Below are 21,334 nucleotides of genomic sequence, written 5' to 3'. Positions count from 1 at the left end.
TTATTGAACACTTACTATACACCAGGTGGTGGACTAACAATTTTCACATAGATCATCTCCTGAAATATTCACATCAACTTTACGAGGCAAGTACTATCCATAAGCCTACTGAGGAAAACTGGTTTTAAAACCTGGTAACTTGTTTAAGGGCACACAGGTACAAAGTATGACTCCCTGACAGGTTTTCATAAGAGCTCCAGATTCCTAATTCCTTGACAATTTAACCAACTGAACCTAGATTTGTATGAGTATCCAAAGTTCAGTTTGTCTGATTCAGGAGTAGCGAGCTGGGCACAAAGAGGAGACTCGAGACTGATCAATTACAATCAGTAATCCTGGGCAGACTTAGGATGATAAGAACTAAAAAAAAAGGTTATTAAAATAATTCAGATCAAATAGTAGCCTTGAGTCTCAATAATTAGGTAGAATATCGTTTAAGTCTCAGTCTCATATCGAATGTTTAAAGCTACAGTCTTTATTTCAGGTAAGAAAACCACAATACAAAAGTAAAGCATTTGAAGAAACATGTCTAATGTGAAATAATTGTGCAGAATGCCATTAAATAGGCGAACAGCACATATCTATGACCACTTTATTTTAATCAATAATACAAGTGGGAAAAATACTCGTTTATAACTCTGCTGAAATATAACACATTTCAACATCAATAGCATTCTGACTATTTTTCATTAACAATAACTTAGTAAGGCAACAATGTTCTAAAAACTACACAATGAGATTACTCCATTTTAAATAAATTTTTGTTAATGCAGCTACCATGACAATGATCACTTGAAAAGGCCAGTGGTTTCTTGATATATTGGAATTTCTTCCTTTTGAAAACCTGTCAGTTATATTAAAAGTTTTCTCAAAGTGTAAGGTACCAATTAGAGTATTTCTAGTTTGTGCAACTGTGCCATAATAACCTTGCAAATTATCTTTAGAATAAACATTTTAAATAGTTTTCAATTGTTTAATGTTTTACAAATATATTTTACTTTATTATGTATAATCTAGAATGCATTCTTTAATTAAAAGGAGTTAAGTAAATATTTAAAGTTCCCACTGTTCCTGAATCATAGGATTTTAGAGCATTAAAAACACAACAAAACAAAAAAAATGGAGAGATTGTGGAGTCCAAACCACCATTACAAAGAAGGAATATCTATTTTACATGACGTGCCAAGTATCACAAAGCAACTTCCTATGTTAAAAGCAAATCCAGCACCACAATCTGCAAACTCTCAATCCAAGACTTAACGCTGCAAGCACCATTTCAATGTCAGATAACGGGGCCTCCTTAAGCTCTTCTAACACTGGCAGAAGTATAGAATGATTGTTTAAAAATAAATACGTTCTGTTTTATAAAGGTATTTTACGTCTAATACATGTTGTGAATTGTACCTTTATTTTTTTCATTAAAACATTAGATTATTTCCTTTAATTATCTTCTTTCCAACCCTGTTTAAATTCCCCTACCACATTTTCTGCTGTACATCTTTTCTGTAGAAAAGTAACCCAATAAGATCATAAGTCTTTAACACATAGTTCTGATCCCAAAAAAAGACAGATAGAGCCACAGGAAGGACATAGTGGAAGTAGCTAGGTGCTGAGTCTCTCCACACATAGACTGTAAGCAGAATGACCAAGTGTCATAACTTCTAACTCCTGCATAAATCCAAGGGCTTGTCTCTTTAAGTTTGAAGATGGTTTATTTCCAAAATTAGAATCAGACAAAATAAAATTCATTTATATAGCAATTTTCTTATGAGGTCAAGACATTTAATATATGTTACTTCACAGATGTTCCAAAGCAGCCAGACAGCATTCTTATAATTGATTGCATCTTACAAATATTAAAATAATATCTCATCACTACCGTGTCCAAAAAAGAACTGCCTCCTGTGGTATACAGTGATGCTTCCTTACATGGAGATTTCACACATGCATATTTCAATCATTCTTGTATCAAATAATCATTTAGCAAGCATATACCATGTTCCATGAATGTCACATCAATAGCTAGTCCAACGTTTTAAACTATTCATACCGGTTTTAGTGCATAGTTTAGGAACCAAACTGGAGTTGAAATCCCCAGCTTTGTAACCTCGAGTAAGTTTCTTAGTTTCTTTGGGCTTCAGTTTCCTTGTCTATAATAGAAGAGGGTGGTACCTTCTTCATTAGAATGATGAGAGGATGAAGGGAGTAATATATGTGAAGTACCTGGCAACTGTATTGATAATTATCAATATTACTTTAAGAGTATGAAGGTTAGATATAAGCTTTAGATCACCTCTCTATAAATTAAGTAGCTATTTTTTCCCTATCTCAACTTATAGAACATTATATTCTTATTAGGTAGTAAAAGGTATCCCATAGAGTCAAACAGTTAAAAACATTTTTCCAGTCTTCCCACACTCTTCATTTCATATCTAATTTCTTCTACCCATGCAACCAAATTCAGAAACTCATCCTTATCTTAACTAATACTTTTATTTTTTTCAAAATAGTTGGGTTTAGCAATTAATTGGCTATCATTAATTTCCTTTTCATTAATGAAAGTGAAAAAAACAGGTATCTGTGGGGAATACAGCCTTCCATGTCAGGTTTCTTAACATCTAAGAAAGCAAAGCTTCTCTTGGCACATCTGTTTCAGACTCTTAAACAGAGTGACAAAGGGTGACTAGAGTAAAGGTATGATGACTGTGACATAGTTTTAACAATCTATTTTTAACTACCCTTTCTTAAAATAATTGTGAGGTTCTGACTCCCGGTCCAGCAATGAAGGCCTTTTGTTGCCTTCTAAGTATTCATCTGTCTGTCACTCTGTTCACCACTTACATATGGTTCATCGACAGTTGATGGCAACTTTGCCCATCATTGCATATGGTACATTAGCAGCTGACAGCTGTCAGTAAGACAAGACTGTCCAAGCCCTCTTCTATCCATGAGACTTCAATGAATGGAGGGGAGACAGAGTCTGAACCAGCCACCTGCTGAGGCCATCCTAATCTGGCACTAATTAACTTCATTGGCCAGAGTCCTCCTTTGCTATAAGAGAGAGAATGCAGTTCAAAAAAAGTGTTTGGCTGAAATGTCTGCCTGAGTCAATCCAGTTATGCTTTTAAGAAATATCACCCACATCCATATGTATCAGTTTATCCATTTCAAAATATGTTTTCACTACTTGGTAGATATGCTCTTACTGTGGTAACAACTTAGAAACAATCTTTTATTTTGGTGAAGCTTAGAAAACCTAATACTCAAATTTAAAATGGCAGCTGACTCACCTACTGAACACCTTACTTTGTATACAGCACTCAGCTGAATGTGTTGAAGGTGTATTTTATATAATTAGAGAAACAAAAGACATGCTTTTCTGAAAGATTAAACAGAATACAGGGAATACTACCAAGTTAGGTTTCAGTTAGCTGTGAGGCAGGTAATTTCTAGTGGAACCCAAATAGGAACCCATTCTCCAGTTCAGGGGATTACATGATCTAACCTGGACTACCTGTTGCCTATGAAATTACGAACATTAAATGAACAAGATGGGAAAATGACTCAGTGGGTTATACTAAAGAGACACCAGACAACAAAAATTGGAGTGAGAAAGAATTTGTTCAATGCTTTAAAACTAGTACACTCAATGAAAGAGATTGACAACAGATTTTGTATTCTGAGATTTCCATGAAGTGTAATTTATGTGCCTGAATTTATTTCCATGTGTTAGTCTGTGGTTTTGCATGACAGGGAAGCCCTTTATATACTTGGCTACTTCAGTTTCTGTTTTCTTAATTTGAATATATGAAACTCCCAGTCGTTTATACAAACTTGAACTTATTTCTGTATGGTATTTTAATAATTTTGCACGACAAAGTTCTTTGCATGATAGCGTCTTTTATCTCACTGTTAACTCCATTTCAAATATATGTCTATGCCGGACATATATACCCGTAAAGGACTGTAGACTTAATTTGTGCCATTAAAATAGCAGAATATCTTTTAAATTGTTTTTTAGATGGTAACAATTTTTCATATTTTTGAAAAAATATATAACACAAAAAGCATTGAAATGAATCATTCCGATCATGCTGATTAATTTTATTAAAATTGATTTTTACTAAAGTGATTTGATCCCAAATAATATAGTAAATTATTATTAAGTCAAGAATGGCAGTTAAAAACTCAACCCACATATGTTGTATATACTGTGATTAAACTCTAAATATTTTTTGCGAAGTCAAGGTGATTGCTAAGGAGAGGTTAATGTTTACTTGTTTACCTGCAAAATGGCATGGTGTCCACTTTCTTAAGTAATTTGGTATCTGTTTTCAGCTATAAAGTGATTCATCCTTTTAATTAAAATGAGTTTTCAAATCTCTGCCCCATCGCCATAAATCAGAGATGTCAGTAAGAAAGTTAAAGCAAGGATGCCAATCGCAACAAGAAAAATATAACTCAGATTCTTCAATTAGTGAGATAGTGATGAGGATATTATGACCACATAGAGGTTGATCAACTCTCTTTCACCTTTATTCCAGATTGGCTAAATTATGTCTACCTAGTTATTCATATTCATTTTCTCTTTCTCTCTTTATAAGCTATGAGCTTTTGTTTGTTTTGGCAGAAGATAACTTGAAATAGCTGGGTAGTGCAAGAGATTAGACAACCTGTTGCCATCTTTGATGACTAGACAGGGCTTTGGAGATCACTGGGTTCAACTTCCATATTTGATATCAGAGGAAACTGAACCCCAGCAATGCTGAGTTTTGGAACCCCATCATACTATTAGTGACAGAGCCATCAGCAGACTTGAGGCTTTTGTGATTTCTGATCCCAATGCCATCACCACAATTGAAGACTACATCTCTAAAGAGCAGTGACTATGTCAAAATTGCGCCCTCTCTCCCCCCACCACATACACACTCTTTTCAGAACTTCAGGAGAACAGGAAGCACTTTATTTGCTGAATGTATGACAACTGGACCAAATATTTATATGGAGATATTTTGTATCTATAAAGGAGAGATCACTTTTAATAAACACCCTTAGTTTAATTCTGTGGGAAAATGAAGAATTATGTTTTAAATCTACCTACCACAACTGTCCCTCCATCTGGAAGAAACTAAAAGGTATCTCCATTTTAAATCACTTTTTAAAAATCCTAATCTAGCAAAGACTTAAATTTTAAAAAATATTAAAAGATTATATATCTTATAAAAAGTCTAGAAGGCAAGATACAAAATCTAAGGGAGAAGAAAGATCTTCTTAAACAAGACTGTAGATCTAGAAAAAGACATTTACTATACAAAAATTTTTAATGTTATTTTATAGGAAAAGATATAATACACAATTTCAAAGCAAATGTCAGATTTGAAAAATCTTTTCAAAGGCAGAAGACACAAATGCACTTTCAACTTGACGACCCAAGAGGAAAAACATGGACAAGAGATCCGAATTAGATAATTTACAGAAGAGAAAATCTAAAAGGCCAATAGACTTATAAAAAGAAGTTCAAATGCACAAGTCATCAGGCAAATTCAAAGTAATAATGATTAATCGCACTATAACTATCTCACTAGTATAAATTTAAACAAGTCCCTCACACCTATTACTTGTGGAAATGTAAGGAAATGTTCACATATACTTACTGGTAGAAACAGAAAATAATATACCTTTCTCTTTCAAAGCAATCTGTCAACATCTATTCAAAATTTTTAAAGACTCAGATCCTTTAACTAATCATTCTCACTCTTTGGAATCTATTCCACTGATATAGAATTACTTAAGGACATATATTCAAGCATGTTTACTGCAGTGACATTTGTAGTGTCAAAGCCTGGAAGCAATGTGCCTACAAAAAACAGAGCAAAGATGAAATAAACTGTGCTACTTCACCATGGAATATCATGTGCCTATTAGCAAGACAAAAAAAAAAAAATAGGGCTGTATCTATTGACTTAGATCCCCAAGTTATTGAGTGAGAAAAACAAGATACAGGAAAGCCAATATTGTATAATCCAATTTTTCTAAAAAGTGATAAAACTCTCTATTTGTGGATGTGTGCTTCCTTAATAGAAATATAAGAACATGGAAGGAAAATATGGAAATATACACACTTGGTTATTAATATAGTATGATTCTGTTGGGTGGTGGTGGCTGATTTGTATCAAGGGAGAAGAAATGGAGAGGGAGAGGCCCAGCAGGAAACAAGGAAAAAGAAAAGGAATGTTATGATTAAAGTTATGTATTTACATAAAATTATATATCTGTAAAGAAATTAAAGAAAATATTTAAGTAAAATTTTAAAATACCTTTGAGGAAAAATTGTACTATTATTTTGTGTCCCAGCCTCTGTTTTAAACTATTTTATTGATGGCTAAACTCTTTAGAATATGTAATCAAATTACCTATACTTTATTTGTAAAGCTACCATTTATTGAGGGCCACAGAATGCAGTACATATTAAACACTCTATATATATTGCTAGTTTGCTTTTCACAGAGTTTAATTTGAGGATCAATAATTTCCCACAAGTTATATGTTACTTCATAGTTAGGCCGATGTCCAATTTATATATGTAAGCTCTATGAAACAAGACTCCTTTTAGCTCACTATTGAATCCCCAGAGCCTTCCATCATTGCTGGCACAAATAGATAGCAAATAGTTGCTGAACTTGTGGAATGAATGAATATATATGATTATTCTTATGTGTCATTAGGAATCGGTCTTCTGAAGATGATTGTTACATAAGGTTTAGTTCAAACTTTCCTATTATCCTATTTTTATACTCCTAGACCAAAAATGAACAATAAAAACAGAAAACAAAAACCTAGAAAATTCTAAAAATTTCGAGATCCTAACTTAGAGGGCACAGTTAACACTCTGCAAGTCTGAGAATGTAGAGTTTGACATATTTAAGAACAGATGCATGTGGTGTAATTTAGTGTGGGACAGTGTCAAGGATAAAAATATGGGCTAGGCAATCAGACTGCCAGTATCCAAATTCTTGTCCCCCACTTAATAACTGTGTGATCTTGGGGAAGTAACATAGCCTCTCTGTGCCTCCTCTGTAAAATGATGGGAGATTTATATGAGGCATAACATATAGAACTCCAAGCACAGAGTATAGCATGTGGCAGAAGTTTAATAAAGTGTTTTCTAATACTATTAATAATAAGATGAAAAGTTAAAATAATAACAGAGTCCTTATCATCTTTTTGCCAAATGACAATGGCTTTTGTGTTTTGAGTAGTTACACTGCTAGGGTCTATAGGGAATACCTCGATTACTCGACACTCCTCTTAGTGGCAGAACTGAAGACTGGGTCAGAACTGAATCTAAGTTAGCAAGAAGTCAAGAGACACACAATTGGAGGTCAAGTTAAAAAATCATTAAAGAAATGAGTAGACAAGCAGACACAAAAGGTCAGGGTGAAACAGTGGTTAAAAACCAGGCAGATCAAAAGTAGAATCCAGGAAGTTGGATACCCAGAGAACCCAGAAGAGCAGAATAGGAAAATCAGGACAGGGAGCTCCAACATCTCAGAGAACTTGCTCTTGATGGAAAACTGGAATCATTTAGACAAGTTCCTTGCCTTTCACCTCCTAGCCAGCAAGACAGTCTTAATCTGAATTAGTTGAGAAGTACAGAAATTAAATTACATGAATTAAAAATGGTCATAATATGAGTAACAACTCCTTTATTTATTGCTTACCTGTTTTATGTTAATGTTTTGTTTTTTTAAATTGTCCTAAGAAAGGTACAGCAGCACCTTCCATTTGTCTTAGATAACAAGCACAATTGTCATTAACTGTAGTGAATTCTTTAGAGCCCAGTTAGTATGCTAAAAGCTCCCCAGTTCCCACTGCCTATGTGTCAACTTGTGAAATCTTCAAATTTTTTAAATTAGAAGGTGTCTTAGGAAGCAATAACTTCATGCCTGCCTGGTAGATTGGGCCAGAATGAGTAATGTGTTGTCGATTTTCAGTGGAAGAAAACAAGAGTGATCTTTAATTTATGAAATTAAAATAACTAGTCAGCCCCATTGAAAAGGAACGTGATCCAAACTCCCCAACGCTTAGGCAGAAAGGACGAAGTCCAATATAAGCATAAACTAAGGACAGAAACAAAGCAGAAATTTGCTGGTGTCCTCTATGAGAAGGCAGGAAAGCAAAGTGTAGCCAGGGAAAATGTTCTCTAGTTTCCTGGGTAACAGGAGTCAAAGACTGCAAGGGATAGAGCTGAGAAAGGTATTTCCAGAGGAAAAGCAAGAAACATGCCACCACAGGAGACTCTCCGCAGGAAGGTAATAGCGCATCTCCAACAAGTGTAACTGGGCAGGTATTCAACCAGAGATGAGAAAGATGAACTAACCCAGAAGCCCTGACGAATTCTTTTCAGAAATACATTTCCTCGGCAGGTAGACAGTTACTTAACCAGAATTCCTTGCCTTGCATAATTGAATATTGATTGCAAAGATGCATTTAGTGCCTTCGAAGTAAAATAGGTGAATGCTATATACAGGGAAGGACTCAACAGTCAGATCACAGAGCAGGGCTTCCAGCTGACAAACGAAGGGTCTGAAGCAACCCTTCGTCGATAACACCGGCCCTGCTGGTTCCTTCTGTAAGTTATCATTGTTATTCCAGACACAAGCCACCCTAATAATTCTATCAAATTCACTTGAACTCAATTCTGTAGAAGAAAATTAAAAAGATTCATCCAATTTGATACTTGAAATACCTACAAATGGGCAAAATGTGTATTAGTGCCATTCTAAAGCAGGGCTTCGTCAAAATGTTAGGTTCCGTTTGGGCCTTGAGATGACATTCCTTGGAGTTAATTGCTACATGAAATAGAGCCATTTTATGACAAAAGCATAATGAGATAATCATAACGATTTTTAAAAATCAACAATTTAACCCTGGCAATTTGAATGGACAGCACGTCGGCAGATGGCTCAAAGAATAACACATCATTAAAGGTATACACATTTTTTTAAGTAAAAAGAAAGGACTGTCCTATTGATTTCCTGTTAGATGGCAAAACATTGCTTTGGCAGTGCTGCCTTGTGAAGGGTTGTTTACCGCTTGGAAAGGGGTTTCCTATTAGGCATGTACTGAATATGTTGCAATGTCACAGAACAGTGTCAGCTGTGTCACTGCCAAAAATGACATCAATTCTCACCCTCACAAAGACAGGCCTTGTTAGGGGCACCATTAATGAGGTACACACTTTTTCTTTCCTCCACTTCTCCTCTATAGAGTAAGAGATCAAGGCATTCTTGTGGAATTATCTTTCCAGAAGGGAAAAACCTTCAATTTATTTTTGAATCACAAATTTTTTAAGCAATACAAAGATGTAAAAATTAACAGCAGTGAATACAATTACAAAATTTTCACATAAAAAAATACAAGTAGAAATACATGCAGACACACAAACGTGTATACACACACACAGATACACTGTTCTCACAATTTACTAAATGAATTGTCTTTTAACACTCTAAATTGTGCACTGCATTTATTATTCATGTTTTATGTTTCACTGTCTAATTTAAATGTTACATATGAACTATGTACACTCAGTAAAGAGGCTGCTTAATAGGCATTAATAAAAACTACCATCAGTTAAATTATTTTTAAACAAAAGCCAAAATGACTATAATTTTTTGAGTAGCTTCTATATACCAGGTTCTTTCATTACATATATAATTACTACAATGAAATGCCTACAAGCTAGGTATAATTATGTTACCAAGGAGAATACTGAGTTCAGAGAGATTTCTGAAGTAGACGAGAGCCACACAGCAAGCAAGTAGCAAAGCTGGGACTCAAAATCTATTCTGATTTCAAAACCTGCACTCACTCTCTGTCATGGCTGCCCATCACTGCTGTGGAAGAGAGACTGTTCCATGCCACAACTGCTGCCTGGCCTCTGCCAGATCCTCATGGTAGATCCAGCTAGATCCAAGCCAGAACAGGGATGAGTTCCCTTAAACCAGGGGTCCTCAACCCCTGGACCATGGACCAGTACCAGTCCATGGTATGTTAGGAACGAGGCCACACAACAAGAGATGAGTGGCGGGCAGGTGAGCAAAGCTTCATCTGTGTTTGCAGCTGCTTCCCAGAGCTAGCATCACTGCCTCAGCTCCATCTCAGATCATCAGGCATTAGATTCTCATAGGAGCACTGGTCCCTGGTGCCAAAGAGGTTGGGGACCTCTGCCTTAAACCCCCTCGGACTGTCTGACTCCTCACCTGTGCCCCGGGCATGCTGGTTCCTGAAAGAGACCCTTGCCCTTCCTTGAGCAAGTCTATAAGGTGATTTCCCATTATCTGGGGTGGGTCACACTTCGATATCCCTATCTATCCTGTCCTGTTCTGTCCTATATAAGCCCTTAGTGCCTGCCTGCCATGCAGCATGGAGGATGTCCTTTCGTCTTGCTGCCACCCAAGATGAGCCTCATATGTAAGTACCCTTAATAAACTTTTTGTTTTTTAAGTTTATTGGGGTGACATTGGTTAATAAAATTATATAGGTTTCAAGTATACAATTCTATAATATGTCATATGTATATTGCATTGTGTGTTCACCACCCAAAGTTAAATTTCCTTCTGTCACCATATATTTGACCCCCTTCACCCTTATCTACCTCTCTCCTCTCCACTTTCTAATGTAAGGCTGGAGTTGTCAGTCTTTTTCTCCAGTCACTCAGCCCCAGGAAATTTTACGTTAACAGCCATTAATATCCTATCTGAATAATTCCAACACCAACAAAAAGGAATTGTGATGAGGCACTGTTAATTATAGCCTAGGAATTAACTGTTAAATGAGTATCTGACCTATAATCCCCCATAGCAGAGACATGATGAAAAAGGCTGAAAGAAAAAGAAGGAGGGAGAAAGGAAATGAGGGAAAAGAGCAAGGAAGGGAAGAGGTGAGAAGTGAAGTGCTTTCATTCATTAACTTATCAAATATTTATTGAGTGCTAATTATGTCCCGGCCCCTGATAAGAGCTAGAGATACAATGGTTAGCAAAATCATTCACTGTCTTTCCCCTCACGAAATTTATAGACAAGTGTGGGAGATTTTTAGTAATCAAATAATCACACAATTAAATATAAATCATCACTTTGTTAATGCTGCCTAGCAGAGGTACGTGGCGCTACTGAAAGTATGTAACCGGGTATGTGACACAATCAGGGTAGTCAAAGAAGGTTTGCCTGAGGATATAACAACAAAGGAAAAAACCTCACTAAATAGACGTTAACATGAAGGGGATGGAAAGTGTTCCAGACAATGGTAACTGCACGTTCAAAAGCCTGAGTTAAGAAAGACTGCCAAGTGTAAAGGACTTAAAGCAGCTGGGGAGGCTGGACTGTAGAGAGCGAAATGCAGTGTGGCGGGAGATAAAGCAGGAGACATAGTTGGTGCTAGGTCTCCTAAGATTGTCAAGAAGTACTGTATTTCTCCTGAGCAACTGGAAGCCATTGAAGGTCACTGAATATTTGAAGGTCTTTGAAGATGACTGACTTAAATTGTGAGAATATGACATTCGGAGCAAGGTTATGATGCTCCTGCAATCGTCGGTCAAGGGTAGGTGCCTGTATTAGGGTGACGGCAGTGGAAACTTAGAGCAGCAAACAGAATTGAAAGATTTAGGACATTGTAGCAATGGTTATGGTTGTGAGCACTATTATGGTTATGGTTATAGTTATGGTAACAGTATGGTTATGCAGACTGAAGGAGAGTAAGGTTTCAAGAATAACTCAGGATTCTTGCCTGACTAACAAAACACATGAGGCTATTACTCATTAAAAGAGGGAACGGAAAGGATGAGGTTTGCTGAAAGCTGATCGTGTGTTGTGACTCTGACATGTTGAGTTTCCTGTGCCTTTGAAACATTCAAAAGGAGGTATCAGTTAGGCGGTTGTTTGGCTATTCGGTCTGGAGCTCAGAGGAGAGTTCTGGCTAGCAAGAAGAAGATTTCAAGTCATATGTAAATAGGTAGTATGGCAGGCATGAGAGCTGTTCACCAAATATTTCCAGCTCTGTTCTCTGAGCATGTGGTAGGGTTGAGTATCCTAACCTGGATTTATCAGGCAGGGGCTCATCAAAAAGACACTACTTTAACATGTCAACACAGAGAATTTAATGCAGGGGACTGTTCACGCAGGTGTTGAAGGAGCGGAGAGGCCAAATAGAGGATGGAGAGCAAAGAAGAGTCTGTTACATTCTCAGAAGAGAAGAGTCAAAGAGAAAGTAGTTTTACCAGACCCCAGAAGCCACCAGTGGAAGCTGGAACTACATTATGTCTTTTGGGAGCTGAAATCATGCAGAAGCCATTGCTGCTGGCGATGCCCTCCAAAACTGAGAGAGAGAGAGAGAGACAAGATGAAAGAATGTAGTTTCTCCACTCCTCCTGCCCTCCATTCTCCCATCACTATACCCCAATGGCTGAACTACCTAGAAGCCAGAAAGCAAGAAAACTGGGAAATGCAGTCTTTTGCAAACCAGAGCAAGGTCAAGAAGGGAGGAAAACGGACTCAGGGTAAAAACACAAGAGACTGGCACAATGTGGTCATTCATTAGTTCTGATCAATGAATTGTGAGAGGAAGCGACATGGCACTTTTGGATAGAACATTTAATTTCCAGTGGGAGACTCTCTAATGTTCTCTTTCTTCTGTCATAACAACCAGATAACATTCCAGATGATGAATGCTCCATCAACCAAGATCCGAGAGTGAGGACAATATGGAGCAGAGACCTCAGTTGACCCAAAAAGAAAGTGTAGCAGATAACCTAAGTGAGAAATAAATCTTTTAAGCCACTAAAATTTGGGAGATTTGGAAAGTGTTTGCTACTCGCAGAATAACCTGGCTTGTCCTAGGAGATACAAAACTTAGAACTGATAAGTGAGGTGATATCCCTCTTAACTTTAAAGGGTTAGTTAGCAGTCACTGATGAAACAGATATTGAAAGCTGGGAGGATTATAATCTAAATCATGCAGCGGTAACATATTAGGTAAACCAGTTGTCACCAGCAGTTTAAAATACAGATAATATACCTTAGAAATATATAACTTTTCTCGATATAATTCTAGATTTGCCATATGTCCTTGCTTCTCCATCTCACACTTCTCTTTCTTCCAATTAGCTGAAGGTACCATAGATCTCTCAGTTCTAAGGATCATTGTCTGGTCCTCAGGTAATACCTATCATACATTATGTAGAGATTTGAATTTTGGATAGGATTTATGAATTCTCCCTTGGGAACTAAGTTTATTTTTACTGTCAGGCCAAATAGGTAAAAGCCAGAAAAGGTAATAGTGATAATCACCATATGTTTCCAATCTCTGCATTCTGGCTCCATGATAGGATTGCATTTTAGTGGAGTCATATTAGTTTTGTCCATAGAGTTCTAAGTGAAAGTGACATGTGTTACTTCCACATGGCATCATGGAATAGCTGGTGTGAAAAATCTAGAACTTTCTTTCTCTGTGACACAGAGACCAACAACATTTCAAATACAAGCTGATCCATTAACCTAGGTCTCATAGGACAATATGATGTAGAGCTCCCACCTGACCCACTAGAACATATAACATGAATAAGAAATAACATTTATTGTTTTAATCCATTGAGATTTGTGGTTGTCTTTTAGGATTATAACCTAGTCCATCCCAATTTATACAAGTGGTAATTAAAACCAGGCATGTAAAGTGAATGAGAATGCCTAGAAAGAAAACAGACTGTGTTCTAGAAGAACATACCTTCAACAGAAGCAGGGACTGAAGAGAGAGAGGGGAAAACCCAGGTAAATTTTCTGCCTCCGAAGCACTCAGAAGAGAGTGCTTCAAGAAGAAGAGAATGGTCAAGTGTCCATTACTGCTAAGTGATCAAGTTTCAAAGAGGAATGAAAATTTCCACTGGATTTAGCAATAAGATGTTCTTGATGATCTCAGCCAGAAGTCTTTCATCAAATGAAGGAGACAAAAGCCAAAATAGAATGGCCTAAGGATTGAGTGGGAGTTGGAGGAAATGGAGAGAATATAAACAACTCCTTTGGAAAGTGGGATGGAGAGATTGAGTACAACGAGTAGCTGCCCCAAAACAAGCATCTTGAAAACAGATTTTTCCAGACTCATGCCCAACACGCCTCATTCTAATAGTATTAAGTATCATATAAAGTACAGTTACTTGGAATTCTAGTTGCTGAGGCGGAATAACAATCATCTTTAATGCAAAATCTAAAGCATTTTATATTTGCTATTCTCTAAAAATCCTGCTCTGTATTTCACTGTTTTTTTTAATAAAGTGAAATATATACACCTGCAAGTTTACAGCTAAATTTAACTGCAAGAGATATTTGCAGATTGTAACATTATTAGACTTCCATATGCTTGCATCATGATCAAATTTGTTTCTATGAGGCAGAAATGCGTTTATAGATGGAACACATAGTTTTATACTGAAAAGATTATACTGATCCCATGTTGCAAAAATAATTATTACTACATAAAAGCATGTTTTTAGTCTTTTCACCTTTATATTCCCAGTGTCTAACGCAGTGCCTAGAATATCCATTGCATATCTTTTCACTATTTTCTGGTGACATCCTTCTAGTCAAAAAGTATAACTGCCAATGAGCCAATTAGCAGTCTCTTAGTTGCTAATGAAATGGTTAATCCTTAAAACTTCAGATTTCTTATTCAAATAATCTTTTTGCAGCCCTACAAAATAGAAGCCACTATCCAAATGAACCATGTAGCCTGCACGTACATCTTTTAAGTCCTGTTATGCCTCTATATACTCATGTTCATTTAAAGGCAGCAAAGGGCATTTAGATTGATGGTGATGGTGATGGTGATGGTGATGCAGGATGGTGATGATGGCAGGATGATGCAGATGGTGATGATGGTGATGATGGTGATGATGGTGATGATGGTGATGATGGTGATGATGATGAGATAATGATGATGATAACTTTTCATGAAATGCCTCAAATGTGCCAAGTCAGTGCTGTATGGATTATGTATCTTAGTTCAAATCCTTTCATTAAAATGAAGTGGTAGGTGTACAATCACGCTTTTACGTGCAAATAAAGTGTACCAGTCTAAATACATACAGGTAGCAGGTGACCGAACCAGGACACTTACCAAGCCGCTGTGTCACCAAAGTGTTGCACATAAAATTGTAGATATTTTTAATTACAAACACAAATATTCAATCTCCAGACTGTCAAGCAAATAGGCATAGACTTTCATTCAGCTTTGTGAAAATTGTAGCATATTTTAGGAATATTTTACCTATATCTAGAAGGTAGAAATTCCATTTAGAATCTGATAAAGATTGTTATTAAGGTCCTAAAGTAGCGCTTGATTATACAGCATTGGCAAAAGAACCTCTACAAGTGAAAAGTGTTATTTTCTGAAATATATTACCAGTACCTATTTATTTCAAAGGACCTTCTGAGTTCTCTTACAGTAGGTAAAATAACAATAGTAAAAATCGTTTTAAACAATTCTTACAGTGAGATAAATTAATGGAGGTGGGAAATCCTTCCTCATTCTATTAGTATTTATTCTTATCCTTCCATTAAATGCTTTTAAATTTACCATTTGCTGAGTGAACTTAAAGGTGAGTTGATTGGTCTCAAGTTTGTACATAGAACATATAAATAATTAAAGGCTCCTATTTTCTTCCCCATCTCAACTAATATAAATGATAATTTAATTTAAAAATAGTTCATGCCTAGAATGCAGTTCACATCCCAATTTTGTCAATAACTCTTTCTCAACATAGGTAGGACCATTGAAAATTTACATATGTTATATTTCTAAAGACAGCTAATGGAGACACCTCCTCCGAAATTCCAAAATTTGAAGTGCTGTCGAAATGGCTATACAATGTTATTGTTACATGGATTCTATTCACTATCATTCTTTTTGTAGAGATTATATATAGTTGATAGTCACAATTCCAAGCATGAATCAAATAAGCAGCTTGATGTGAGGAAAATGGAAGCACTTTTAAAATCAAAAACTGTGGATTTAAAGTACAGATAATGTACAAATATGATTGTTTTTGACAAGCTGTAGAGCCCCCTCTAGGCCCTATTTTCCTATTTTCACAAAGTAAATAATGATATCTAATTCAAAGAATCATGACAAGAAAACGAAAAAGCACCTTTCAAGCTGTAATGTCAACTTTGATAAATATATGATGTACTATACTATAAATATCGTGCAAAGGGTAGTTCCTGTAATGGGTAGTTGTTACTATATTTTGTTGAAGTAGTTGTTTGCTGGCCAAAGAAAATATTATTTTTTTTCTCCATGCTAAAGCTGATGTTATTCTACAAAATATGAAGAAAAAGTATAATAGAATCTCAAACTTTTCAAATAAATAAAGGGAACACAAAGCACAAATCCAGAGTTTAAATTTACTTTTGACATAACCTAAATTTGTAATTCAGCAGATCGATCTGCTTACCTAATAAACTTTAATACTGTTATTGTTATCATTTCTATAAATATACATTGAATGAGGATGGTCTGAGAAGAAAATGATCCTGAGAAGAAAAAGGAAAAACTGTATGGGATTTATAGATATTAGAGGAATAATTATGCTGGAATGCAGAGGTATCAGAAGTTGAATTCAATAAAAGGAATATCTGACCTTAGTATCTCAAGATAAAGATACTTTGAAATACATGACTGTGAAGCCTAAGGAGTATTAATAATTACCTTAAAAGCCCACATATAAAGTTGTAGCCTTATAAATTTTTAAGATTCTTTCAAAGAAAATCATTTTGTTATTTGAGAATATGGTATTCCGGCCTATCAATAGCTGTTTTACAATTCTCAGACTTTCCCAAATTCTAAATATAAATGCACAATGTAAATACAAATCAGTATTATGTCATTCTTCAATTATCCAGTTTGTCCATAATATCCTTTACTGCCCCTTGCCAGGTCATTCAGATAATATAGAATGTAAAAGGGAGGGGGTAAAGATGCAGAGAAAATCCTCAGAGTCAAAAGTATTCCTTAATACTTTTGGATAATAAATAAATAAATACTTAATATTTAAAATGGCCACCCTGAACGTGCCCAATCTCATCTGATCTAGGAAGTCAAGCAGGGTTGGGCCTGGTTAGTACTTAGATGGGAGACCACCTAGGAAGACCAGGTGCTGTAGGCATTTAATTAATTAATTAATTAAATGGATAACTCCATTTTCATTAGATAATTAAGGTGATATAATTATATTTTAAAAACAACAAATGAAGTAATATGTCCAATTTCTCTAAGGCTACTGAGGTCTCTATTAAAAGCTGAAAATAATTCTGATCATTTTCTCCTATAGTAAACAGCATTAATTGTGAGTGTGGTCTGGGACAAGGGGGAAGGTTCTGCCGCTAACCAAATGTCCACGTGCATTGTGTATTTTCTTTCTCAAGTGTTCACATTGTACTTTTAGTGTGGCAATCCCAAATGCACCAATATTTCCAGTTCAATCTCACTTAGAAATCTCACTAGAGAAAATTGGAAAGAGTTAGAAGTAAAGTGCTGCCTCTTCGGGGGTCAAGAAGAAAGTTATACCAATTTCATGGAAATCAATTCTAACAGTTTTCCTATATTGTTGATCATTAATTAAAATAAAATTTATGTTTTAAATATCTCCGATACAATTCTGGGATAAAACTTTAAGTCTTTTGTTTACTTAAATTCAATATGTTATAGATTTACTGGGGATGTATGACCAAGGCAGAGTTATGATATAGACAGAAATAACAGTGAGCAAGACATAGCTAGCTTCTGATCCCACAGAACTTTCGGGCCATGTAGAATAAGTTAATTTGGTCAGTTCAGTCTAAAAAAATCAACTGGTGCAGGATAACTGAAGTTCACCAAAGAAAATGCAAACTATACAAGAGAAATCCCCATTACTGCTAGTGTCAAGATCCCAATCAAACTATTCACTTGTCAAATGCATTCCTTGAACTATGTCATATAGGTAAGTTCATTTGCATCTTAGTTTTATTTGTATATAACCAATAATACTTTAAAAATGAAAGTACATCAATGCAGAAAATTTTAAGTAGGAAAAGTTATAAATCCTATTTTGTAAACATTTCTAAAGAAGAATTATGCATATCAGAATGAAAAATGCTACTGCTTAGTTATGGAAATGATGAGATTTCATGAAAAATAAGTTGCCAGTGAAGACAAACCACCATCTCCTGTGTACCAGTAAGAGAAAAAAAAATACTATTAATTAAAAAATGACTCTCCATAGATTTTCAGATTAAATCTTGATTTCAGAAATGTTAAATGTGTGCTTAGAATCAATGAAATATGGTAGTTTTTTCTTTGAACACCCTCTTCATTTAGAACATCAAAAAACTGACCCAATGAAAGTTCATAAGTTCATTCAGTAATTTAAACTTAGCCTTGTTCCATAAATTAGAAAATGATTAGGCAATTATTAATCTACCTATAAAGTCACAGAGAAGAGACTATTGGTAGTATAATCACAATTGTGTTATGATTTAATAATTCTAAGTAAATATCAGCCTAAATAGCTAAATAAAACATGGTCATTGATGGGACTGATTGGTTAGATAAAATATTTAGAAATAAAGATGGCTTAAGAAAGTGGGCCTCACCAGATTGGCTACTGGGGCTAAGAAGCAGGTGGGGTTTCACCACAGAAGTGAAATAGTTAATGTTATAATTAAAAGGAAAAAGACTGTTGATCCAGTCATAGAAGCCAACTTTTGTCAACAGGTTACAGTATTATAAAAGCCAATTATTCCAACAGTATATTGTTCAGTTTGGTGAAAAGTTAACTAGTTTGATATTTGAAATCATAACTTTCTTTATTCGAAACAATTCCCCAGCTTCTCAAAATAAAAGGCTTTGCTATTATCTGTGATTGTTGTTTAGTTTTGTATTGTTCCTCATTTTAGAGACAAAGGAAAAGACTTTGGGGACACAAAATATCTCATTTTAAAATAATACAGATAATCATTAATGTTTATCAATGTGAGATTAATATAGAAATTAAATTAAAACCACAAATTTAAAACTTTCAGTTCTTTTCAAAGTTTAAGATTTAGTCAGTATTCAGTAATTAAAATCATTACAAATTTATTAAAACCCTACTAAAATTCTATGGACTGTTAGCTATGGAGCTTATAGCTGAGGATAATGAAGTAAATGAAATACGAATCCTAACCTCAAGATTAATCTCAAATTTATGTACTGGTTATCAACCACATATCTGGCATTACATACCATTTATACCAATAACTGGCTTCATGATATGCAGAAAAAGAAATCAGTTTCCTTGCTGTTTCTGGATAGACTAGAAAGTGTTACAATTCAATTTAGTTTATGACAGAACGGTACGGGTACAGTTCTAACAGTAAAAGACATCAGGAGTTTTATAGTATCTTACAACATAAATCCAGAAGAAGCCGTGCTATTTTGTGCCCTTTAAAAGACATTGGGTATGTTTAACATGATGAAGAATGTCCATAAATCAACCTATGTATGACATCTTATCCTTCCATTTCTTCAAAGTCTGAAGGAATTAAGAAAGTGCTGAAAATCACTTTCATCAGATAGTGGGTAGAACGTTGTGAACATGAATTTAAACTTAAATATGTAGGACTGATATCCCAGAGCTATCATTTCTTTAGAAAAGTCACTTAATTTTTCAAGTCTTAGTTGCCCCTAAGAAAAGGGTGACAATGAGATATTATATGCAAAAGTAGTTTGTAAATATAAAAAGTATATATAAGGTACCATTTTTCCATGAGTAAAAGTATTTGTTAATAATCTACAAGGTCCTCAGGAGAGGGGTATATATTTTGTTTCTTTCTGCATTTTTTTCTTTAAAGTAAAGGAGTTGTCATACTGTTTGAGACAGATTGATGGGCCCCAAAGATGCCCATGTCCAAATCTCCAGAACCTAGGAAAGTGTTACATTACATGGAAAGGACTCTGCACCTGTGATTAAGGATCTTCAGATTATCCTGGATTTTCTGAGTGAGCCCACAAGGATCCTTATAAAAAAAAAAAAAAAAAAAAAAATCAAGCAAGAGAGTCAGAGAAGGAGATGTTAGGATGGAAACGGAAGGCAGCAATGTAATTGCTGGCTCTGAAAATAGAAGGCAGGCCACAAACTAAGGAATGTGGGTAGCCTCTTGAAGCTGGAAAAGGAAATATTCTTCCTTAGAACCTGATGCAGCCCTACCAACGCCTTGATTTTAGCACAGTGAGACCTGTGTCAGACTTCTGCCTTCTAGAATAGTAAAATAATAAATTTGTGTCGTTTGTTACAGCAGCCCTAGAAAACTAAAACACATGCCATGGGAGACTGCATAGTTGGATTCTAGCCCACTGGGCTGTAACCACAAGGCTGTGACTTTAAGCCAGTCCTCCTTATTTCAAATAGGGAAGTGGCATTAAGGTGATCTCTTAGGTGTCCTCCATCTCAAAAATGCCATAATTTAACTCTAGGTGGTGAACACACTAGACAGTATACATATGACTTATTATTGAATTGTACCACTTAAAACCTATATAATTTTATTAACCAATGTCACCCTAATAGACTTAATTTAAAAAAATACTACAATTAAACTCACTAACTTCTCCTCTCTCTTTTCCTGTCTTTTGTGCTTCCTCCCCACCTTTGATTAAAAAACTATTTCCTTTCTGTTGTATTTTATGCTAGCTGGTCTGGTAGAAACTGCTGAGGGATAATAAGGCCCACTTACCTTGACAAACCATGTCAGCTTCTTTCCATCGCTGACAACAAGTAAGGAACTTCTCTTGCCTACTCGAATTTTCCCTGAGTCTATGTTCCAGGTTTCAAAATACCCAGGCAGAAGTCACATAGGAATCCAATATGAAAGAACTCAAGGTCCCTAGAGAGTAGTTAGATTCCTGGGCAATTGTACATAAAAATGTTCTCATCAAGATGATTCCTTTAAAGACTGTCTTCGGCACTAAGATTTTTAAAATTCATGATTTGTCATCCCCAGTTATAAGCAGGGAATTTATAAGGAGCTATGGTTTTTCAGGATAAAGCCATTCACTGACACCACAGTTGACCTTGAACCAGAGGGTCAACTGAAACATATATAACACTAGCCAGCAACTAAAAAGTATCTTTGTTCTTTGTGCTTTCTTCAACCCTAAATTGTAATGATGTTAACAGGAATCTCGAATTCCAAGAATAAGACACCTGGAGTGTTAAGACTTCGATTCTTTTAAACATCAAACTTTGTAATAATAATAAACTGGA

At 35.4% G+C, this 21,334-nt stretch overlaps 1 protein-coding gene and 1 pseudogene across 1 annotated transcript in view; one reads left to right on the top strand and one right to left on the bottom strand.

Annotated features, from left to right (window-relative positions):
- Positions 1-21,334, bottom strand: part of IL1RAPL1 (interleukin 1 receptor accessory protein like 1) — a 1,227,390-nt gene that overhangs the window by 1,126,774 nt on the left and 79,282 nt on the right. The gene's annotated exons all lie outside the window — the stretch shown is intronic.
- On the top strand, positions 17,099-17,215 carry LOC120598478 (uncharacterized; annotated as a pseudogene).

Source organism: Pteropus medius, unplaced genomic scaffold (genome assembly GCF_902729225.1).
Source record: "Pteropus medius unplaced genomic scaffold, Ma_sr-lr_union100, whole genome shotgun sequence".
Classification (NCBI taxonomy): Eukaryota; Metazoa; Chordata; class Mammalia; order Chiroptera; family Pteropodidae; genus Pteropus; species Pteropus medius.
This window is presented reverse-complemented; position numbering and strand designations above follow the sequence as displayed.